This window comes from Mus musculus, chromosome 18 (assembly GCF_000001635.26).
Source record: "Mus musculus strain C57BL/6J chromosome 18, GRCm38.p6 C57BL/6J".
NCBI classification, from domain to species: domain Eukaryota; kingdom Metazoa; phylum Chordata; class Mammalia; order Rodentia; family Muridae; genus Mus; species Mus musculus.
The window spans coordinates 46,357,508-46,381,937 of record NC_000084.6 but is presented as its reverse complement, the minus strand read 5'-3'; the positions used below and the strand labels follow the sequence as shown (position 1 = coordinate 46,381,937).

The 24,430-nt window shown below is 42.7% G+C and overlaps 1 long non-coding RNA gene and 1 other non-coding gene across 2 annotated transcripts in view; one reads left to right on the top strand and one right to left on the bottom strand.

Moving 5' to 3' along the window:
- Positions 1 to 24,430, top strand: part of Gm4107 — a 139,603-nt gene that overhangs the window by 109,111 nt on the left and 6,062 nt on the right. The window lies entirely within an intron of this gene.
- Positions 854 to 24,330, bottom strand: Gm32339. The gene is made up of 3 exons (XR_001782501.2): positions 21,709 to 24,330; positions 17,085 to 17,132; positions 854 to 3,184 (listed from the first exon to the last, which is right to left on the bottom strand). It is a non-coding gene; the product is annotated as a predicted gene, 32339 (long non-coding RNA).

Below are 24,430 nucleotides of genomic sequence, written 5' to 3'. Positions count from 1 at the left end.
CTCTCTACCTTACCAACAACCCTATATTTATTAATAATACATTAGTAACATACACACATGAATTTATTAATAATTAATAATGTGTTCATTGATAAATTGATTTGATTATTAAATTTAATAGTTAATAATTGATGTTAATAATTCCCTTATTAGCGATATATTTTTAATATGTATACATGAATACACACACACACACACACACACACACACACACACACACGAGTCAGCTGGAGTAGAAACAGCCACAAGGAAATTATTTAGAAGTGCAACAGTGTTTCTCTAGGTGCTAGTGAGTATTAAACCACCATAATTCATATGCTCATCTACCTCTAAGCAAAACAGTCATGGCACTGAGATGGCACTGAGATGAAGTCCTTGGTCTTGTGCTAATATGTGGACTTTACTGAGAGGTCAAGACCCCAATTAGAAAGATTTCATAAGATTGGCTCATAGGATGGTCTGAGTTCAGTGATAGCTGATACATGCTAATTACATACGCCTGCCCAGGGCCAGCTGCACTCACAGAGGGCTCTGAGTGTTTACACAATAATCAAAGAATGAACATCGTTCTCTGAGGCAGGTAACAGCTCCAGTGTAGTTGCTGCCCCTGCTGGCTGCTGCTGGCCGGATAGCCTCAAATGCTGATGATCGTAAGCGTCCTGTTTGGAAAAGCAAACGGTATCAAGACATCAAAAGCTTTTACAGGGGCTGCTTGAACTTGTGTTGAACTGGGAGTCGTTTTGCTTTGAAGAGTGAGGGTGAGGTGATTCTGATTTCTGAGGCTGGCCTATGACTCAGCAAACCGCCAGGGCATGAGATTAAAGAAACATGGCTTCAGTCTGCAGGTGGAAACAGCTGCTTCGTGCCAATTATCTGGGCAGGTCACAACAGCAGCAAAGGGGTTTACGTCAAGACCTGGGCCGGTACCCAGGGTGGCTTTTCTAGGAAATGGCTATAGAGCCAGTGACTTCTTAGCACTAGATACAGAAACAGGTTGCAGAGCTGTGTCCAGAAGGTTGTTTTTTAATAAGCTAAGACTATTTATTTTTCCATTCTTCTTTCCTTCCCTCCTGCCTCACTTCCTCCTCCTTCTACTTGAAGGCCCATCCTCCTGCCACCTATCTCCTTTCACTAGCTATAAGAAGCAGAGAAAGAGAGAGAGCCGGGCGTGGTGGTGCAGACTTTTAATCCCAGCACTCTGGAGGCAGAGGCAGGCAGATTTCTGAGTTCGAGGCCAGCCTGGTCTACAAAGTGAGTTCCAAGACAGCCAGGGCTATACAGAGAAACCCTTTCTAAAAAGAAGAGAAGAAGAAGAAGAAGAAGAAGAAGAAGAAGAAGAAGAAGAAGAAGAAGAAGAAGAAGAAGAAGAAGAAGAAGAAGAAGAAGAAGAAGAAGAAAAGAAGAAGACAACGACGAATAAGAATGACTTCGGGAATTCTCCACTTTAAAAAATGTACTTATTTTTATAATTAATTACGCACAGGTGTGTGTCTGCATTCGAGTATGCACATGTCAATGCGATCATCTGCGGAGGGCACAGGTGTCTGATCCCCATGAGCTGGAGTTACAAATGATTGTGAGCCTCCTAACATGGATACGATGAACAGAATTCTGGTCCTCTGGAAATGCAGAACAATGCTTCCAACCACTAAACCATCTCTGCAGCTCCTAGAATCCCCCATTTGCATGTCTATGAGACATAGAACATTAAATGATGTACTATGTGGAGATTTTCAAACTGTTGATTCCCAGACTTCCACTTGACTATTTTTTTATGGTACTTAGTCTATTAAGCCATTGCTTGAGCTGTTTTTAAAGTAGCATTCCAATTACACTTGCATAGAATGTCAATTCTTCCTATCTACTCAAAACCATTGTACTGGACATCTGCCTTGGAAATTGAAAGATTGAAGACAGAAGTGGAAAATATTGATTCTTAGGCTTTACAAATGGACCAAACACTTGTTCTCATAGAGTCAGTCCTGGAATTAACCACACACTACTCTCTCAGATAGTGTTTGCTGTATAATTAACTGCCCCCAAACCTTGTGGTGTAGCACAGCAGCTATTTCTGTGGTTGACAGTTCTGTGGATCAGCAGTTAAGATGGGCCAGGCTCAGCTGATGGTCTGCTGGATTTCTGAGAACTGTGGCATCTTCTACATGCTTGGTTCATCACTGTTTTTCATGGCCCATGTGCTGTCCAGCAGATCGCTTAGTCTCTTCCACATCATATCTGCATAAGGACCCTGGAGAAAAGAGTTCCTTCAAGGCCAAACTTGGAACTGACATTCCATGAATATATGACATTCTATTGACCAAGACACAGGTTCGTGGGACATCCCAGCTCTTGATGGGAGTCTGTCTGAGTCACATTATTAAAGACACGGAAGCAGGGAGTCGGTCATCTTTAAAATCTGGCATACCTCCAATGAAGAATGGGTGGCAATGTATAACTACTGCATATTCCTTGTTTGAACCGATAACATGCAGTCATTCCTGCTGATATTGGTGCCACAAACACAGCAGATGCTGGAATAACAACCAGTTTAGCCTGGTGTCCTAGGTTCTATACAATAAATGAATACCCTTTCCTTGGATAGGATAGTGTTCATATGGCCATAGTCTGTGCAGACCATTATTTTAGGCTGTATTCTCTAAGTGGACTGAAGTGGACATTATAAAGAGTATTCACTAGGGCTCATCCCTGAGGCCAACAGCCCTGGAAAAGACAGAGGAGGATCTGAGGGACTCTGCAGGTCCACAGCCTCAGTGGAACCTGAGGGAGCGGCAAGGCATCAAAAGCCTGTCGTAGTTGTCTCTGATTGGGTGCTTTGGCCAGGTCTTCATACTGAACAACTCTTTTACTCTGCACTGGATGTAGGTCCCCTCTGGGAAGAGCATAACCTTGGTCAAGGTGGCTTTCTGCAACTGAGTTCATCGAAGAAAGCACTCAGAGCTGGAGATGTGGACAGCAATACCAAGGCCACCGGCCTTCTTTCAAGAGCTATCAAATGGTAATGGGATTGTGGAGAGATTCCCGTTACACACAGCTGACTTAGTCTGTAGGAGAAGCTGCGTGACACACAGAGTTTATTGACTCTTGTTTTCCTTGGGAGAGGGGGAGGGGCTCAAGTAGCTTCATGAAGGGTCTGACTCATAGCCCTGTTAACCTCCACTTGGATCTGAAAAAGAAACAATATGCTGAGTGAGGAACTCATTCATTTCCCGTACAAGTCTCTTTTCATTGCTACTTCTGGCTATGACTTCTCCTTCCATAGGAACACAGGATTTTGCCCTCCTCTTCTCTGGCTAGCAGTTCACTTCATTGGTGCTGGGGTTATTAGAATGTGCTGCTAGGCCTGATTTTGAAAATAGATCTTATGCAGACTTTCATTTTAAAAAGCAAGAACGTAGGATATGCATTAGTTCACAGAGAATTGTATTAAAAATACATCTCTACCGTTTCTGTGATGCCCAAGAGCATGCAAAGATAAGGAAATGCTTACATGAGTGAATCACTTATGTGAGCGGTGAAGTTCAGCGCCTGAGCTCAGGAGTTGGGGCAGGGGATTGGCAAGCAGACTGAGTCCAAGAGGCGAGGGCCCATGTCAGATCCTCCAGTGGCTGCCAGCAGTCACTGATTGACAAGACTGACAAGGTACAAGGCAGAGGGGAAGCAGTTTCTAAATATAAGAAATGTTGGCACCATTGATGAAATCTCAGCAGGTTCTATAATAAACCTGACCTTTGTTCACTCTATAAGACTTCACTACAGTTTGGGTTATTCTTGTTAGCCTCTTGTCACAGCAGTCTGCGGCAGTAAGAGACGCACTAAATTTGCAAATGCTAAACCTTCAGAGCCTTATTTTCAAAGAATTGGCTAGCTGTGTACCTGCTGCTGGTCAGAGGAAGAGATATATCTATCCTTTGCAGGTTTATTTGTTAACATGCCTCTTGGTTTGGTCACTTCTTACCTGGCTACATCATAAGAAATTGGCATACTCAGATTAATCACTGGGTCTTATTGAGCTGTGGTCTGTGTGTTAGTTAGGATGTTATTGATGTGAAGAGACACCATGACTACAGCACCTTTTATACAGGAAAACACCTGATTGGGGCTGGCTTACAGTTCAAAGGTTTAGTCCATTATTATCATGGTGGTATGCAGGTAGACATGGTGCTGGAAAAGGAGCTGAGAGTTCTACATCTGGATCTGCAAGCAGCAGGAAGGAGACTGTGTGCCACACTGGGTTTAGCTTAAGCATATGAGACCTCATAGCCTACCCCCACAATAACACACTTCCTCCAACAAGGCCACACCTCCTAATAGTGTCACTCCCTATGGGATAAGCATTCAAACACATGAATCTATAGGGGCCATTCCTATTCGAACCACCAGAATGAGACTGGTATTATTGACTTTCAAATAACTGGAATTCCATGAGCTGCATTGGAAGCCATGGTTTAAGAATTAGTTTGCCTTTTCTTTGGTGGCTTATAAGAGTTCTGAGCTCTCCCATGACATCACTGTTATTTTACCTCAAAGTTTTAAAGATGTGGACAACTGGGCTTGGCACACTCTTGTTGTGTGCATATGGCCTAGTATCTGAGTTTGATCTTTGGCACTGTTTTCTGGTGAAAGATAATGCTTATGATTTGAGTCTTCTTTGGTTGTATTCAAGTCATGGGGATTGTCCTTTGGGCTAGCCTCAGATATATGCCATCCTTGAGACATCAAAGTCTGAGCCCCTTGACAAGAGGGAGTGCCTGCTGATCTCAGACACCCTTGCCATTCTCTGGGCCTACAACAAAAACCTTGGGATGGACTATGGGCTGACTGCCTTTCAGTGTGATTCTGATAGACCAATAATGAAGGGAGTCTGAAAGTTCTCCTAGACTTCTCAAGAGAAGTGCCATTACTTCTCAACTGAGCAGTTCATAGCCATATGTAGACATGACATGTGTGTTCTAAGGTCCTTTGTATCCAAGTAAGTTGTTGGTGTCTTATTCCTCTTTAAAAGTGGTGACCACACTACTTGATGACAACTGACTTTAATATAGCTAAGAATTTGTAGCCCAGCTTTGAGCCTTAGAAAAATAAGTTTCGGGCTGGCGAGATGGCTCATCAGGTAAGAGCACTGACTGCTCTTCCAAAGATCCTGAGTTCAAATCCCAGCAAACACATGGTGGCTCACAACCACCCATAATGAGATCTGACATCCTCTTCTGGTCTGTCTGAAGACAGGTACAGTGTACTTACTTACAATAATAAACAAAATCTTTATGCTGGACTGAGCAGGGACCAAGCAAGCAGGGCCAACTGGAGCGAGCAGAAGTCCTAAAAATTCAATTCCCAACAACCACATGAACAACCATTTGTACAATTACAGTGTACTCATATATATATAATAAATAAATCTTTAAAAAAGAAAAAGAAGTCTCAAAATCCCACACATCCAGTTGGCCACTGGAATGCCAAATCAATCACTAAGCAGACCAGGCACCAAAGCTCTTCAGAGAATGTAATCAGACCAGGGTAATTGGCATATCTACCACCTCACATATAGTTCACTTCTCAGCATAGAGACCACTTTCAAAATTTTAACTTCCCAAATGATTGATGAATAAAGGGACCAAAGTAGCTTCCAAGTGCCATCCTTAAATTATGTCTTTTAAGAAAGGAAAATACAAAACTTGTTCTATTTCTTATTATTGTTTAATGTTTCAAAACTTCCATGTTGGAGGAAATCACACTGTGAACCCTGGGGTTGTGTTATTTATTGAAAAAAAAAAAACTAGTTGTGGTGTGGCTCAGCTCTTAGCACCTTTAATCGCTCTCGCTGGAATACAGGCAATGCCCTTAGTACACACCTTCAATCCCAAACAATGAAGGTGAAGTTAGTTTGTAGAAGGAAGCACCCATGTTTGATAGTGATTTCTAATTGAGTGGCAGACAAAGTGATGAATCAGAGAAGGATTTGACAGAATTGGATATGCTCAACTGTCGTGAAAAGAGAGAGGAAAGAGAAGCCATTTAAGAGAGCAAAGAGAGAGAAAGAGAGGGAACAGTTTTACTGGGAGATTGTTACAGAGACAGGTTGAAGAGAAAACAAGCTAGAGACAGGTAAAGACAGAAGGAACCAGAGGATGAGAAGGAGCCAGAAAATTAGAACAGATTGCCAAAGTTAGTTTGAGGTCAAGTAGAAGAAGCCCAGAGAAATGATATTGAATCAGTCAGCTAGTAGAAGAGTTTTGGGCCAAAACAGCTGAGTTGACTTGAGTGCCAGATTCAGCAGTAAGTAGAAACTTACTGAGTGACTGAAAACATTCTAGGCCTAGATTAGATTGTACAGAGGCTAGAAGCTTCCAGGACTAGGCCTAGGTTAACAGACTGAGGCATTGAGCCTCTGAGAGGACAATTACAAGACAAGAATAAAAGTTATTTTTATAGTTCCTATCAAAAGATTCATGTTGTAACTGAAAACCATAAGACCTCTCCCTCCTTGAACTGGATGAGTCTCTGGTGGACAGTAATCAAATGAACTGTACCTCCAGAATCACAGACCAGTGTCAGACACCACATTACCCCCAACCTCCACCCCACAAAAATCACCCTTTCTCCCTTCCTTCCTTCGTTCCTTCGTTCCTTCGTTCCTTCCTTCCTTCCTTCCTTCCTTCCTTCCTTCCTTCCTTTCTTCCTTTCTTTCCTTTCTCTCTCTTTCTTCCCTTTCTCTCTCTCTTTCTTTCCTTTCTCTCTCTCTTTCTTTCCTTTCTCTCTCTTTCTTTCCTTTCTCTCTTTCTTTCCTTTCTCTCTCTCTTTCTTTCCTTTCTCTCTCTCTCTCTTGACAGGCAATTTACTGGCTGCCAACTTACCTGACAGCCACAGCTTAAGTGTTTTGTGTGGATTATACTATTGTACCATTTGGGCTCCAATTCATCTATGTCACAGATGGCGAAACCAGGGCAGAGGAAAGATAAGTTTGCCCAAAGTCACATAGCTAGTTGGTGGACAGACCCACATAGCTCAATGCCCAAACTTGCTCTCTAAACCCCACACCATTCTGCTGTGCTGAAGGAATATACTCTGTCCGACAGAGTTACCTGCATATGCTGTGCTTCCTGGGCAAGTGTCAGTGATGTGTTTGAGTACTGGAGGAGGATGCAATTGTTGTATTCTTGGCCGCCATATACAGTTGGGCAGATCAGCATCGCTTAACTTTAAGAACATATCCATGTTATATACTCTAGAAAGAGCTCCCCATCTGGCTGTGCAATGCATACCACACCCTACCCTGTGCCCCACCCTGACATACGGGAGGATGAACTTCGTATAAATGTTTTTTTATCATAAAAGAAACAACCTCCTATTGATACCTATAAAGTTAAAAAATAGATTATAAAAAAAGCAAAAGAGGTGAGCAGATGTGAGATTGAAAACTTGGCAAATTAGCCATGCAGTGGTGGCTCACACCTCTGATCCCAGCACTGGGGAGGCAGAGACAATTGGATCTCTGTGAGTTGGAGGCCAGCCTGGTCTACAGAGCTACAGAGAATAGTTTTACCCAGACTTCCAGCCAGAAATAATGACTGATATTTTAAAATATTTCTATGGCATTTTGATTCTATATAAGCATGAAGTATCTTTGTATATATTTTACCATAAAGGGCACATATGAAACGAACTTGTTCTATCTTGTTTTTCTCTCCATCTGTGATTATATGATCCTACGTGATCACACACCCATGTCGTTTCTGAAATCTGTGTAATCTGTAAGTTTCCCTATACAGGTGCTCCAGTAATTACTCCCTGTTCTAGGATGGGTTTGTATGTTGGCCCAAACTTTAACTGCAGGCAATGTTGGGATTTGTGTCTTCTTTCCACTTCTTTACACACCTGTAGAAGTGAACCTATTGGGCAGATTCCAGGAGGGGAGCTTTCTGGTGGCAAGCACACGCTGCCATAGGGGTTAACTGGTGCTGTTGCTGGTCCTCAGAGGTCCATCCTTTTCAGCTCCTTAGCATCCCTCACAGCTGCCTCTTTCCCCATATCCTTGGCAAACCGTCCCTATCAAACTTTGGGAATGTTACCAGTCGAGAATGATGCTAATGCTCTCAAAACGTTATCTGTTTAATTTTAGTGTACACAGGCTTTATTATGAGTAATAAGTGATATGCTTTTCCGTATTCTGATTGACCTCCGTATGTACGCCATCCACCGCCTCATTGGCTCCCCAGGAACCATCTCTTTTTGATCAGTAAAACATATTTACTTAGTGATTATATTTGCCTCAACCATCTGCTTTGTTATTATTAGTTTCCATTTGTAGTTTGTCTTTGATTTTTCTTCCAAGTGCTTTGGACACAAAGACTGTTTGTTTTTTAACATTTATACAGACAAATGTGTCAGCAGCTTGGAGCACCAGGTATTGTGTCTTCTTTAGAAAGGTCTTCTTTATTCCAAGATTGAAATTAAAAATGATTGCATCTCTTCTCCGAGCATTTTCATGGTTGGATTTATACATGTAAATGTCAGGCTCTCCTGCTGCTGATTTTGAGACAAAGCAGGCGCTTGTGTTTTCATTGTTACAACTGCTGGCCTTTAAAGCATTGAATAAGCACGGTTCCCCTGCTGCCTAGCCGTGATCTTTTCAAGAAAGTAACTGGACTTCCTGGAAGAAGATTCCTCGGGAGGCTCTGAGCTTGGTGGCTTTGCTAGATGCTTTATAACTTGGTTTCTAAGCTCACATCCCAATCCCAGGAGAGAGATGAAGAACATGCACGCCTCTGTCACGGGGGGCTTCAGACTCTGCAGGCCCAAGAGGGATTCAAGCCAATGTTCCCATCGCGTTTGTGCCACTGGCATCAAGTCAGCAAGCTGCCCCCCAATGGACAGGCCACTCAGAGACCATGCAGATGAATCCCCTGCCAGGGTTCTTCTGGCTACCAGCCAAGGGACAGAAAACCTCAGTCGCAGGCAACACCAGGAGAGTCACCTACGCAACCACAGCAGGATTGCCAGACTCACGGAGACTTTAGTTGTCATTGTCACCACACTGTTGTCTAGTAGCAGTCACCATATTCAAACTGTCACACTTGTTCTAATTAAAGCCTTTATAGTTGGCATTTCACTCAAGATCCCAAGAAGAATAGATCATACATTTGGGCTTTTCTATACTACCCTTCCTTCCTTCTTCCTTCTTCCTCTTCCTCTCTCTCTGCTCTACCTGGAAATGTTTGTTGCTTTGCATATAACTCTTGATTAATGTTTTTTCTCATAACCACATTGATCTATTTATTTATTTAAATATTTTCATACAATATATTTTGATCATACTTGTCTCCTCTCCCCACTCCTCCCAGATCATTTCCTACTCTCCCTACTCCATACTTTCCAGCTCGCTCTCTCTCTCTTTCTCTCAAAAAAGATAAAACAGCAACAAAAACTAAAATATATACAAAATAAAAAAAGAGGAGTCAGTAAGACAAAAAACAAACAAACAAAACAACAACAAAACACCCCAAACTTAAAAAAAAAAAAAACTAAACAAGACAAACAAAAAAATCACACAAAAACATGGAGTCTGTTTTGTGTTGGTACCTGCCTGAAATGTGATTGATACACCCAGTTGGAGAAAACTGACTTTCTCTCTTCCAGCACGTAAATAGCTTCTTGGTTAGACATGGGACTTTGTGCCCACGTCTCTTTCTCAGGGCTGGGGCTTTTGTATCATTTAGATTGAGAGATTTTAGCCAGGACACTGTGAATGGGCATCTGAACAGGGGACTCATGATGTTTCCTCATCGTGTGATGACACACACCAGTGTTCTAGATGGGTGATACTGTGTGTGTGTGTGTGTGTGTGTGTGTGTGTGTGTGTGTGTGTGTGTGTGCGTGTGCGCGCGTGCGAGTGCGAGTGCAGTGGGGCAACATTAATTGGACTCAGTGACTTTTGGGAGGAAAAATAGGAAGAAGGAGGAGGAGAGGGGCTGGAGAGATAGTTTAGGGGCTAAGAGCACTGATTGCTCTTCCAGAGGTCCTGAGTTCAATGCCCAGCAACCACTTGGTGGTTCACAACCATCTGTAATGGGATTCGATGCCCTCTTTCTGGTGTGTCTGAAGACAGCTGCAGTGTACTCATAAATAAATAACTAAATAGATAAATAAATAAATAAATAAATAAATACATCTTTTTTAAAAAGGAGGAAGAGGAGATAAATGGGGGGTGTTATTGAATGACGTGGACGGATTTGGATTGGGTAAGATAAAGGTACACAGCATGCATGTAGGAAATTGTCGAAGGATGAATTAAAAATATTCTAAAAACGTGCTCCTTTATAAATCCCACACCCCCTTGGTTTTGGCTTTTGCAACACCCTGAAATACACGTCTTCTGTCTTCTACACAGTCATATCCTTTCGCCCGAGCTCTTTCTCACACTTCCCTCCTCTGCTCCGTCTTCCAGACCTGTAGGATAAGCTGAGAGCTAGGGGTTCAACCCGTTGTAAATCCAGTGCCACCCTGTTGTAAGAGCCAGAACAGCTTACAAGGCTATTAGAATGTTTTTTTTTCTTCAGAAAAGTAAATCTAACCGTCCTAAGCACACCAGGCATTGGATAATCACAGCTGTCACTGGCCAGGGCTCTGCCCTTCCTTTGTGTTGTATGCTGCATGCCAGCCCTGGGCCTGCAGAGACTCATGCTGGAGCAGATAGAAAGTCGTGTGTGTGTGTGTGTGTGTGTGTGTGTGTGTGTGTGTGTGTGTGTGTTGTGTGTGTGTGTGTTGTGTGTGTGTGTGTTGTTTGTGTGTGTGTTGTGTGTGTGTTTGTGTTGTGTGTGTTGATTTGTGTCAAGCATCTGTGTAGAGAATACTGAGCTCTTTTATCTGCCCAAGGCATTAGGACAAAGAACTTAGTCACCTGGAAACAATTTGGTATTTCTACATAGGTTTATATAGCAACTGGCAGGCAAAAAAAAAAAAAAAAAAAAAAAATGGACATTTTGCCACACAAGTAAATCCATTTCCCTATTCATCGGGATAGGTAGTAGTGAAGTCATTGATAACTTCCAGGCTGCAGCTTCTGTGAGGAGACCATTGACCCCATGCGACACTGAATTTGGAGTCAGCCGGTCTTTGGGTGTCAGCTGAAATACAGTAGGTCACACAGCTCAAGGCCCAGCCGGTTCCCAAGGAAGTCACTCAGCACCCTCTAGGTTTGTCCCTCAAGAATGATCAGCCACTTGCTACTACACCCCCACCCCGGTTTCTGCTTCCTTCAAGGGAGCAGACAAAAGCATGCTATATATATCTCGAAAGACAGTAGTCCCCATAGGGAAGAGGAATAAATTAGCATCTGGAGTCTTGTTTAGGAATCAGTCTCTTTACTCCTCAAGGGCATTGGCCACCGTGCCCACCAGTGGGCACAGCAAGCCCAGGATGGGGGATTTGCCTTGCCTCCTGCCTGACCCTACCCTTCCACTGCCTTCTGTAGAGTCGTGGGTACCTGATAAAGTGGCCCCTTAGATTTTGAATAACTGGTGAGCTACTCATTGGGGGGGTGGGGGGGGAAGCCAAAGCAACCTGGACATCCAAGGGCTCAGAGGAGAAGGCATCTTGTCTCCTTCCCGCAAACCTCAGCACACATCTTTTTAAAGAAACTCTCTATTTTAACATTTTTACCATCCACCCCCCTCATTCCAGTTTGTGTTGTACTACCTCCGGGCATGAGGCCTTTCCTGGAGTGTTGATCAACATACCAGGTATTGAAACATGAAAGAAATCTGACTTTTCCTCTCCTCGCAGCAACCAATTGCCAATAGCCATCAGCTGAAGGTGGCACTTTGCCCACCTCCCCTCCTCCACGCTGGGCCTTCACCCTGCTTGAGTCTGCACAGGTTTTGTGCATGCTATCTTAATCCCTGAGTTCATTCATGCACCTGCCATGCAGTGTCCAGAAAACAGTTTCCTTGGAGTTGTCCCCACCTCTGGCTCTTACGACCTTCCTGCCTCTCTCCTGTGTAGCCTTGTGAGCTTTGCAAGAGTTGGTTCTATACAGACATCCTTTTCAGGGCTGGGTGTTTGGACATCTAGAACTCTTTACCCATTGATCACTTGTGGGTCTCTGTGTCAATACTGTGTTAATGCAGAGTAGACTCTTCCTCCTTCTTCTTTACTATCCTATTGCAGCACTGCAAAGCCAAAGCCCTCTCCGTCTTGTTAAGGTGCTACAATCTGGTTTTGACTGTTTGCTTTCTGGAGGAACAAAACTTTGTGCCTTACCAGTGCATTTCCTATGAACTTTGAGCTAGACCTCAGGACTGACTAGAGTGAAACTTTTTTTTTTTTTTTTTTTTTTTTTGGCAAGAATATCTGATAGCTAGCACAGTGCCATACCAAGAGCCCCAAAGTTGGTTGTTCTGATCTTGGAGATGTTGAGTCCCCTGGGTAAGTTCAGGTACTTACTTGCCTAGAATCTGCAAAGGACGGGCTGGGGGTATAGTTCAATGATAACTAGTAACTATCTTGATTACATTTGTACATTTTTTTAAATCAACTTTGTCTCATGCTTTCCTCACTGGGGATCAGTCAGGCTGGGTGGGATGTTGCATCCCAGAGAGCTAGCACAAGCCAAATCAGAAACTATTTCTTCATCTCTGTCAGGCCCTTTTCCTTTCCCTCGCCTTAGCTAAGTGAAGTGTGGGGGAGTTGCTGTCAATCATCTCAGGGCAGTGGGGGTGTTTGGGGATGGAGAGCTCCTATTTTGGAAGGTAACTTTCTATCTCATTCTGAACTTCCCCTGGGTATTGCCTTAAATGTTCCAAGATGATGGGCCATGTTGCCGAGAGGAGAACAGTTAAGCTCACAGTGTTTACTGAAATGACAGCTGTCCGCTGACTCATTCTCAGGATAATTTCTATTTTATCCATGCCATGAATGTATGAAGAACATTAAGACCACATTCTCTTAAGTTTGGAGATGCCATTGCCTGTTTCTCAGTGTATGTTAGAAGCTCTTCAATCTCTTTATCAATGAAAAGTGGTTTTTTTAATCCAACCCCCTTCACTTTGTTTCCTTAAAGCCTTCTCCCGCAATTACTCTGACTGTAACTGACCACAAAGGCAACACTTATGGCTTGTTGAAAAGTACCCCGCTTGTTTATTCTGTCTTTCATATGTTGGCCACCACTTATTTCTAGAAGATAGAATGGAATGTGTAGGCCCGATCAGACCAGATTCTGCGTTGGAAGAATGCATCTTGGCCAAGGAACATTACATCATAGCTGTGGGACGTGGGACCTAACCTCTCTCCATCTTGTGCCTCATTGGAGATGCCTCCTGGCTAGGCATGTCCTCCTTTCATTTTTTTCCACCATCATCACCAAAGCAGGGGACTGGATTCTTTGTTTTGTTTGGTTTTTCTTTCCATCTGCACTCCACGCGCTGAAGTATAGCAGTTCCTAGCAAGCAAACCTGGAACAAAAATAGCCTCCTCCAGATGCGTAGGTGATGGCTTCGAGGATGGGAGAGATGTGTAGGAGGCTTGTCTGAAGGAGAAAACTACTCTCCTGCAAGACAGCAGAGGACCTGCAAGTAAAACCACCATGAAAGGAAAGCCTTGCCGTTTCGGATGGAGCGAAGGAGATTTTGCTGCTGGGATCTGGGTACCATCTCCAAGACTCCTTTCCTGGTCATTTTTTGACACACATTCCCCACCCCCATGGAGCCTTCTCTTTTCCATTTATCAAAGCTGGTTTTAGCCTGGAGTGGTGATGGGAAAGGATATAGGGCTGGGGAGTGGAGCAGAAGAAACACATTTGTCTCCAGACTTTGGACCACCTCTGTTAGTATTCTGTCTAAGCTCCACCCTAGTTACCTGGCAGCAGTCAGGTAGACCTGACCCACTATAAAAGGGGCTACTTGTCCCCTTCTCACTCTCTTGGTCTCTTGTCCCTCTCTTGCTCTTTCCCTACTTCCCTTTCCCCCTCTCTCCCCATCCCGCCCCCCACATGCTCATGGCTGACCTCTACTCTTCTACTTTTCTATTCTCTCACTTCTCTCTCTCTCCTCCTCCTCTCTCTGCCTCTACTACCCTATTAACTCCCCTCTGCATGCCCTGAATAAACTCTATTCTATACTATACCATCACACACACAGAGACATGTACACATGCACATACACACACGCACATAGCCATATATACAGGCACACACACATGCATACACACAGACACGTATACATGCACACACAGTTGCACACTCACAGACATAAAGTATAAATGCATACACTTGCACACTCACACACAGACATGTATACATGCACACACAATGCACACACAGATACTGTATTAGTCAAGGTTCTCTAGAGTCACAGAACTTATGGATAGTCTCTAGATAGTAAAGGAATTTATTGATAACTTACAGTCGACAGCCCAATTCCCAACAATGGTTCAGTCACAGCTGTGAATGGAAGTCCAAGGATCTAGCAGTTACTCAGTCTCACGCAGCAAGCAGGCGAAGGAGCAAGAGCTAGACTCCCTTCTTCCAATGTCCTTATATTGTCTCCAGCAGAAGGTGTAGCCCAGATTAAAGGTGTGTTCCTTAAACTCGGAGATTTAATCTTCTGGAATCCATAGCCACTATGGCTCAAGATCTCCATACCAAGATCCAGATAAGGCTCTCCAGGCCTCCAGATAAGGGTCACTGGTGAGCATTCCAATTCTGGATTGTAGTTCATTCCAAATATAGTCAAGTTGACAACCAGGAATAGCCACTACAGATACATTCACACACAGAGACAGATGTGCACACATGTGTACACATATCCACATACAGATATAAAAATGATCTAAGCAGTCAGCCTGTTGACACTCAAGACAAAGTGCTTCTCTGACAAACTGAAACTAGTTTTGATTTTTCTCTGTATTTCAAAACAATCAAACCTAAAGAACTTCGTTAGGACAGGTAGTTCACACACATAAAATATGGCTCTTGAGAAATATGATTTCTTTGAAGATCCACTGATTTATGAAGAGTCTTGAGGACTGTTGACCTGGAATTCATCACACAGAACAAAGTGGGGCTGCCTTCTCTCAGGTAACTGTGTGGAGGCCACACCAGAGCAATTGTAGAAATGCAAACTTCTGATTTACTCTAGACTTGCAGAATCAAGAGAATCTTGTGGCCAGCAATCACGTTCCAGGAAAGCCTGCTGCTGAGTCTGGTGCACACGGTGAGCACCACTGTTCAAAGCACAGGCAAGTTCAGTGAAGAGGAAGGACATATCAATCCCACAGCCTCTGAGTGGGCCATTTAGTGCCATGCTGAAGGTGTAGACAGAGTGAGTGACTAGTCTTGTTTGCTAGAGAACAGGTTTGCCCAGTGGTGATGACTCCCCGTGATCTTGTTTCAGCTCCATAACGTGATTGGAAAGTGTGGTTAGTAATTTCCCTTTAATACAGACCTGGCCAGAAGTTAATGTTCTCAAAGAGGTCAGTCAGCCTGTGCACATTTAACATGGACACCTCTCATTCATTCGGCCAAATGCAGTCCCTGGCTTGACTGGCTGTGCTGAAATCACCATCCACTGAGTGTTAAGTGTTTAAGTGTTAGGGGGAGAGTATTTGGCAGAGTCCTCTGCTCTCAAGAGACTGAACGTAATCCATTCCTTGGCAGGCCTCCACTTCAGCATTTTTATTTGCTAAGCTAATTGTGCTATGCATAATTTCAGATCATAGGCAATGAAATTAGCAGAAGTCTCAGCTTCTCTCTTGGTCTCAATGAGAAGTGTGTGGGGTGTGTGTGTGTGTATGTGTGTGGGGGTGTTATTCTGCAAAGAAATCAGAAACTTTTTTGAAAATAAGATTCTAAAGTATTAATTGATCTCAACTACCAAGTAAACATAAAACAAACAAATACAAAACAAAACACCAACAGAAAAATCCTCTCATCCGGCCATCTCATGGACTTACGAAGCCAGCTCTATGTTGGAGAAGAACTAGCTCAGACCAGCCTTTACTCTTAGAGACAACCCTGACTACTTAACTCCATTTTACTAGGGTAGTGTCTCTCTACCAAATTGGAGTTGAGAGTTCTAAATCTTTCCTCATGGAACTTGGTTACCTAATAAATAACATTCCACAAACAGAGGGAGAGAAAAGCGTTGGTCTTCTAGCCCGACTGTACAAATCAAACCTCAATTTAATACTTTCTTTCATTTGACTGTGCTTGTTTTCTTATTCTCTGAGCTTCTATGTCATCATTTCCAAAACAAGAATAACACACAGATTGCAGAGTCTGTAGGAAATTATATACGTAAATAGACAAAATTCTGGTTATGTAAACATTAGTTGATCTATATTGAATACTTAATAAATATCAAAATAATGCTAACATCGCATGAAAATCCCTCTCGACTTCATTAGTCTGCTAATGGTTGCCTCCATGATAGCAGTAGATTCACCAGGGCAACCCCACTCTTGGTATCAACTTCAGGGTTAGTTACTTTTTTCTGCAATATATACCATAGCTCAAGGGAACTTAAGGAGGGATGAGTTTATTTGGACTTATGGTTCCAGATGAGGGGGAAGAGAGAAAGAGAGAGAGAGAGAGAGAGAGAGAGAGAGAGAGAGAGAGAGAGAGAGAGAGAGAGAGAGAGAATAACAGTGGTGAAGGCCACAGCAGCAAGTGGCAGGCATGATAGCAGGAGAGGAAATTTAAGAGGTCGAATCTCAGCTGCACATACAGAAAGCAGAGAGCAAGCGGAAAGTGGGGTGAGGCTATAAACTCTCAAAGCCTCCCAGTGATGTACTTCCTCCAGCAAGGCTCCACATCACAAAAGTTTCATATCCTCTCCCACTCAGTACCACAATCTGGGGATCAAGTATTCAAACACAGAGACTTTTGGAGACATTGCTCATTCAGACCACCATAACCTTCACCGGAGATCCTATTGGGCACGGGAACATGGCGCTGTCCAGGAGGTCACCCACCATCCACACCTTATTTCACCATGACTCCCTCCTACATCCTGAGGGTCTTTACTGTGTGGATTCCCCCCAAAATTTTATACTTTGCTCTTAACACCTACCTCATCATCCTGTATATGCCTTCTTCCCCTTCCATCAAGGTACATTCACTTTTTAAGAAAAAAATAAAATAAAATCAGTAATGAAAAGGAGATAAAACAATGAAATATATCTTAAAATAATTATTTTGTTTTTTGAATGTTAACAGTTGAAAATATTAAAATCATGTTCTACAAACATCATGGAAATATTATTGATAATTTTTCTCACTGTGCTTGAAATTAGCATTTTCTTAATGTTTAGCTTCAAAGGGTTTTTGCTATTTTGAAATTTTTAAAATTATACTTACTATTATAAAGGCAAAGGAATTGATAAAATAATTTCTTTCCTAGAAACACTGATAATCTTTTTTAAGTAAACTGATTGTTAGACAATTTACACAGATATATAATGTGTTTTAAATACTCTCTCTCACTATGTCAGGTACGTATCATATAAGGGCTTTTGAATATATTTCTTAATGATTCATTTTTAATATTTTATGCTCTTTTACTATGCTTAACTCCCAAAGAATATTTTGTATGTTTTGAAACAATTTAGGATTCAACATTAGATATAGGATCCTCAGTTGTGGATACTATTAAATATTCATTAATGATGTTTTTAGGGTATGAGAGTATTTAAATATAAAAGTTGAATGATTTTTTTATATATTATTTGATCCTCAAAATACTCAATGTTATTAATGTTTGATGTATAAAATGCGTTTAAATAATAAAAAAAATTAAGAGAAAAAGGAAAAAGTTTACTTTAGTATCTCTCCCTGTTACAAATTTAACTTGCCTTTAACGAGCTTATAGTTTTACTGTGACTGTTACTATTTGTGTCACTTTCTACCTACAAATCTGCGGAGACTTTAGGAGGATGCACTGCTTCATATCTTTCCCATAAGCCTTATTAACTGGAATATGGATGACAAACTTAATACTAATTTGCATACTGCTGTATTTATTGCAAAGGGATTTTAATAGTAGAGAACTGTATTAGTTAGGGTTTTACTGCTGTGAACAGACACCATGACCAAGGCAAGTCTTATAAAAAACAACATTTAATTGGGGCTGGCTTACAGGTTCAGAGGTTCAGTCCATTATCATCAAGGTGGGAGCATGGCAGTATCCAGGCAGGCATGGTGCAGGAGGAGCTGAGAGTTCTATGTCTTCATCCAAAGGCTGCTAGTGGAAGACTGACCTCCAGGCAACTAGGGTGAGGATCTTATACCCACACCCACAGTGACACACCCATTCCAACCAGGTCACACCTATTCCAACAAGGCCACACCTTCAGATGGTGCCACTCCCTGGTCCAAGGATATACAAACCATCACAAGAACCGACACACTATGAAACATATTCCCTCTTCTATATATGCATATAGTTGCATAAACTTATATAGTAAGTTATCAGTTTCTGGTGGCAGTGAAAGTTGCTTTGGCTTCTGGATTTTCATACTCTGTCTTTACAGAATTCACTCCTATCTCTTATGAAGTTGATGATGACAATGAGTACTCTTGAAGGCAAAAATCTAAAACACTTGACAACTTATTTCTCCAGTCTCCTTTATAGCCAGGATGGATGCTTGTGTTTCAGGCTCTGTCTGTCAGAGGTACCAATAGAAGATTGGAAATTAGTGATCCCAAAACCAAGGGACGTGGAGTGCCCTATCATTCCTGTGCAGTGGGTTAGTACCTTCTGCTCCAGAAAGATTTGGGGATCATAGTTTTGAGTGGGTTTTTTTTTCTTGCTTTTCCATAGATCAGTTTTCAGGTCTTATGATGACTCATGAACTATACTTTGTCCTACTAAAAGCTTTTCTCCGCTCAACCATAAATGGCCTCAATTGTTTGTTATGAAGGACCCTGACTAATAATGGTACTATTATATGAAATTCAATATCTTAAAAACACCTACCACATCCGCTGTACCTCAAGGGGCAGTTAGATTGGTAAATTAGCTATCTGTTCCAAGACCTGTGTCCATTACTGCTCCTAATAAAACCTCCCCTAGTTTTAGCAGCTTTCAAAAATAATTGATTGTATTTCATCATCTTGAGGTGGGTCCAGCTTGTGTGGCTTCCTCATCTGATTTTAAGGAGATGTAAGCAGGCAGTGGTTGTTTGTGGACTCATCTGGAGCTTGGCCCGGACAGATCATTGCAGGTGATTCCTTCAGTTCTATGTCTAGTTCTCTGTCTTTCTACCCACAGGGTGTCTCACCCTCTCCACACAGCTTGGGACTTTTCACAGTAATCACACGAGACACCTGGATTTCGACAGACATAGAATTAATCCTTACGACTATACCTGAGCCTTACACAGTGTTCTTTCCCTATTCTTTTGGAATACAGCAGCCAGGAGGTTTGCCTGGTCTCATGGGATTGGGCTAGAAAACTAGTCTTTAGTTCTTGAAATGGGAGTGTCGCAGTCACACAGCCATTGCCAGAGAGAGTTCTGTAGCCATCCTCTGGAAATGTAATCTTACTGTCTGAATAGGTGGGTGGTATATAGGGAATTCTAGAGAGAACCTTCAATAACATGAATTTTTAAAGGCACAGTGACAGTCCTTTGGTATCCACAGGACACAGTCTTCAGTGACCTGGTGGGTAAAAGTAGTTACTAAAGTCTTAAAAGAGAGTCACCCACTCTGACCTCACATTGAGTCCTAGTTTCTACTTTGCAGCGGATTGGGGACCCAAAGAGTTCTAGTGTCTGAGAAGACAGTCATCAGTTTTGTTTTTTTGTTTTTTTCCGGTGGCTTTGGATAATCCACCTAGTAAAGAATTTGGTAGGCAGGTGGTCTTCTAGTCAGCTTTACCTCAAGAGGTACAGGCTTTCAATCCTAGCTCTCCAGGACAGCCAGAGCTATCTAGTGAGACCCTGTCTCAAAAATAAATAAATAAATAAATAAATAATACTAAGGAAATAAAGAGCGTAATACATATTCTGTTGAACCCCAGTGGGTTCCTCAGGGATGTGATATATGGCAGAGGTGGGGGTTCTAGAGATAGGATAATACTTCATCTTAGTTAGAAACCCAGAGTATGTCTGTGAACATGACTTGGTGGAACACAGTGGCTGCTCAAATCATACACGTCCTGTTTACTTTCACATCAGCCAATCTACATTAGAAAATGTGACTTTGCATCTGATATCTGTGCATTGAAGACTGCCTTTTGCCTCTGTTGAGATTTATTTTTGCTTTTATTTATGTGCATGTATGTGTGTGTGTGTGTGTGTGTGTGTGTGTGTGTGTGCTCTTGCATGAGGGTGCCAGTGGAGGCCAGAGGAGAATATCAGATCCACTGGAGCTAGAGGTACAGGTGTTTGAGTCTCCTGTTGTGAGACAGGGAACTGCACTACTGTCATCTTCAACAGCACCAAGTGCTTTTAGCTGCTGAGTCATCTCCCAGCCTCAAGACTGTCTTGTTTCATCATTTTGGCTCATTGCTTTAAGGCTCCATGGACCCTCTAGAGCAGGTACTAACAATAATTCTTCTAGTGACTATACTAGCTAGTCTGAATGGAGTGTCTATCTTTTTCAGTGTGTTGAGCCCAGTGTCTCTAAACTAGAGCAGAAAAGCGTCCTATCCTAACGCCTGAAGGGCTAGGAGGTTAATGTCTCCTGTGTGGATTTTGTTTGGCAGGCTCCATTGCCATAAACTTATCTTGACTTGGTTGATAGAGTGAGTTGAGTCAGTAAAGGATGGTCCTTCATTTCAGTGCGCTTCTTACTGCCACAGCAGAGTCCCCATGAGAGCTTCGTGGTCTTAGTACCTAATGGCAGTTCCCTCGGCACAAAAGCCCGTTGTCTTCCCCCAATACACGGTCACATTCTCTGTGTGACTGTCATTGTAGTTAATTAGTTCTTCCATAGCTTCACATGGAAGCTATGACAAACAACAAATTTATGGGCAGAGAAAGCCAAAAGGTCCAGGGGCTGGGCTGGCTTCCAGCTTGGACAGATTTAGTGGCTTAAACTATTGTTAGAACTCAATTGCTCTTCCTTGATTTGCTGCAGGCTGCTTGGGTTCTAGCCTTCCTAACCTCCAGGCTGGTGCTTCCCAGAGGTTGTAGTTGAACTCAAAAGGGAATGGCAGCCTCCAAAGCACTGCCAACTGTATGATTGATCTCTGAACCAATCGCGAACTCAAAAGGGAATGGCAGCCTCCAAAGCACTGCCAACTGTATGATTGATCTCTGAACCAATCGCTATAGACAGAAGAATATGCAGCACATTTAATAGCTGCCTTCTGTCTAGGACCAGTAGGCAGCTGGCTCTGCTGTGAGAGACATGAGCTGCCATTGGGGAGGGGTCAGGGGCTTTGTGTGGTGGCAAGAACATTTCTGCCATCGTGATCACCAGCAGAATTATTTTTAAACTGCCATAATATATGTGCTTCTATTTAATCCCTGCTTGTACCTGGTGCATAGCAACTGCATAAATCATGTGGAACGGGTAGGATTTTTTCCTAATGATAAACATTAGTTCAGTCTTGTAAACTGCCAGCCATCCAGGGTTGCCAAGAGTCAAGTGCTTAACAAGAAAGGAAGCATTACTCCCTCGAAGCATAAATAATGCATCCGATCTCCATGCAGTTCCTCAAGCCTTTATCATTGCAGTGTTTTGATTACCTTGCATTTGCACATGCTATAAAGTGGAGTACATTTTATATTGCTTATGTGAGTGGATGGTCTCCAGTCTCGCTCTAGGAGAACAAGTCAGTCACACTTCACTGCCAGCTGAGGAGTTGGAATGCTTCCAAAAGGCACTTTCAGACACTGCGGATCCACCTCCATCCTGGTGCTTCACTGTCCAAGCAGGAAGCTCTCCTGCCTTTGGGGGATGGGCGCACGGGGTGGGGGGTGAAGAAGGGAGAAGCTAGCCAGGAAAGAGAAGAAGCAGGCTGTCAGAGGCAATCAGAGGTGACGTATTTTCCTTAGCCTTTTTCCATTCCTAGAACTTACCTTTTCTACCTTCTAAACAAGGAGCTATATATATATATCCAAGGCCATTTATGGAAGGAGACATGCACAGAGAAATATGCAAGTGGTCATTTCTTCCAAAGGTAGTGCTAAAAATGACAGGTATCACTCCAGACACTTAGACCCATGTTAATTAAAAACCAGTATCATTGCAAATGCACAGAGCAGTCTTGGCTCATTACATTCATCCTTGGGAAATAATTTTCACATAGCCTCAGCTGAGAAAGGCTGAGTTATGATCTCGTCTGCTGAAGAAAAGACGTTAATGATCTATCTGGAAATGCACACACACAAATGTACACACTGTGCTCAGTGTCTATTGAATACAGAGTATCTAAGTATGTGGTAATATATAAAATGCATTTAATGTTCAACATCTTCTATCTTTTGATGTATGTGTGTACAGGATGCACATAGAGTTATACGTGCATATATGCATTATTTTAACTTTAGAAAGAATGAACGGCTGGCCTCCCTAACACAAAGGAAAGAAGCTTAGTACTCCGGCTTCTCCTTTGCGGCTGAAGGAGTGTCAGAAGAACCCACTGTGAGCAGAAAATGGCAGCGGGTTCAACTCCAGCCTCCAACCCTGGTCCCTCTTAGGTCTCTCCTCACAGGCAAGTGCAGGTGCTTTTCCCTTAAGAGGTATCTTTGTGTGTCTCTGCCTTGTAGCTGTGACTGAGTCACCACATCGCCCCTGCCACCTCCTCTCTGCCCAAGACGGCAGCCCCTCTAGCTGGCAAGAGGCTTCTGCTGTTCTGTAAGAGGTGGCGCAGGAACAATCAGCTCCCTACAACCACTCTCTTCCTCTTTGATCATAGGGCACTGAGGAGACTCTTTGTATGCATATCTTCAGTGCCTTGGAATGAGATCTCTGGAAGCCAGTAGAGAGCCAGTGGGGTCTCTGACCTTCACGAGAGGTGTGAGAGATAGAATACCTGCATAACATATGAAAAACCCTGGTGTATTAGTCAGGGTTCTCTAGAGTCACAGAACTTCTAGGTAGTCTCTATATAGTAATGGAATTTATTGATGACTTACAGTCTGTAGTCCAACTCCCAACAATGGTCAGCAGGAGCTGTGAATGGAAGTCCAAGGATTTAACAGCTGCTCAGTCCCACAAGGCAAGCAGTCGAAGGAGAGAGAGAGTAAATCTTCCTTCTTCCAATGTCCTTAATGTAGGTCTCCAGCAGAAGGTGTAGCCCAGATTAAAGGTGTGTGCCACCACGCCTTTAATCCTAGATGACCTTGAACTCAGAGATCTCCCTGTCTTAATCTTCTTCTGGAATTCATAGCCACTATGCCTCAAGCTCTCCATGCCATGATCCAGGTCAGAAACTTGTATCTCCCAGGCTCTAGATTAGGATCACTAATTCTGGATTGTAGTTCATTCCACATATAGTCAAACTGACAACCAGGAATAGCCAGGTCACCTGGGTTCAGACACCCAGACACCTGCACATACACACAGCAGTCCCAGAGCTGGGACGCAATCCAAAGCTTGATTTCGTAATGCACTGAGAAGTGATCTCTTTTGCCAGTTAATATCTGTGTGCATTTTTCCTTCTCTCTCCCCTGCCTGCCTCCCAGAGGTAATTTAGCAAAATCCAGCACTGACAAAAGTTAATCAATCAGGGCCACACTGTGAGATTTCTCTCCGAGAAGGCAGTATGGTGAGCAATTTTTCAAAGATGATTTTTTTTTCATTAGAAAGAAGATGGGAAGTTTGGAATCAAGTGGGAGCAAGCTAACTGGTGAGAATATACATCAAAACTGCTAAAGCAACAAACAATGAGTCACCGTGTCTCAGTGCCGCTCTCTCTTCCCAATGGAAGCAGCCCAAGGACTTCACTGCAGTTTGTGTCTGTGAACAGCAAATAGGTTTAGAAATATTATTCCAATAAACAGTGGCTCTGCTTTAGTCTTGCTTCCGTCCCTAAGGTCTGGCCTCCAGGTTAAGCTTAGGAATGGATTTTATTAATAAAAGCTGTCCAAATAGTCTACAGTTAAAATATTTGCTCAATTCTTCTCTTTCCTTTTAAATTAAAAGCCAAGTGATCGGTTTCATATAGCTTTGCCTGATCCAGGGAAAGATAAGATTTACCGTCGGTTCTTTGGTTCTAGTGTGAAATATTTGCTTTCTCATTAAATGATCTCAGATGGCAATTTAAAGTTAGATCAAATAATATCACCAGTCAGATGGGAAAGAGTCCTTTCCCCTACTTTTGATCTTCCTTCTCCATCCTTAATCAATTAATTAGTTAATTAATTAATTTTATAGGAACAGCAGAGAAAAAGCAAACGACGGGCGGTGGTGGCACGTGCCTTTAATCCCAGCATGTGGGAGGCAGAGGCAGGGAGATTTCTGATT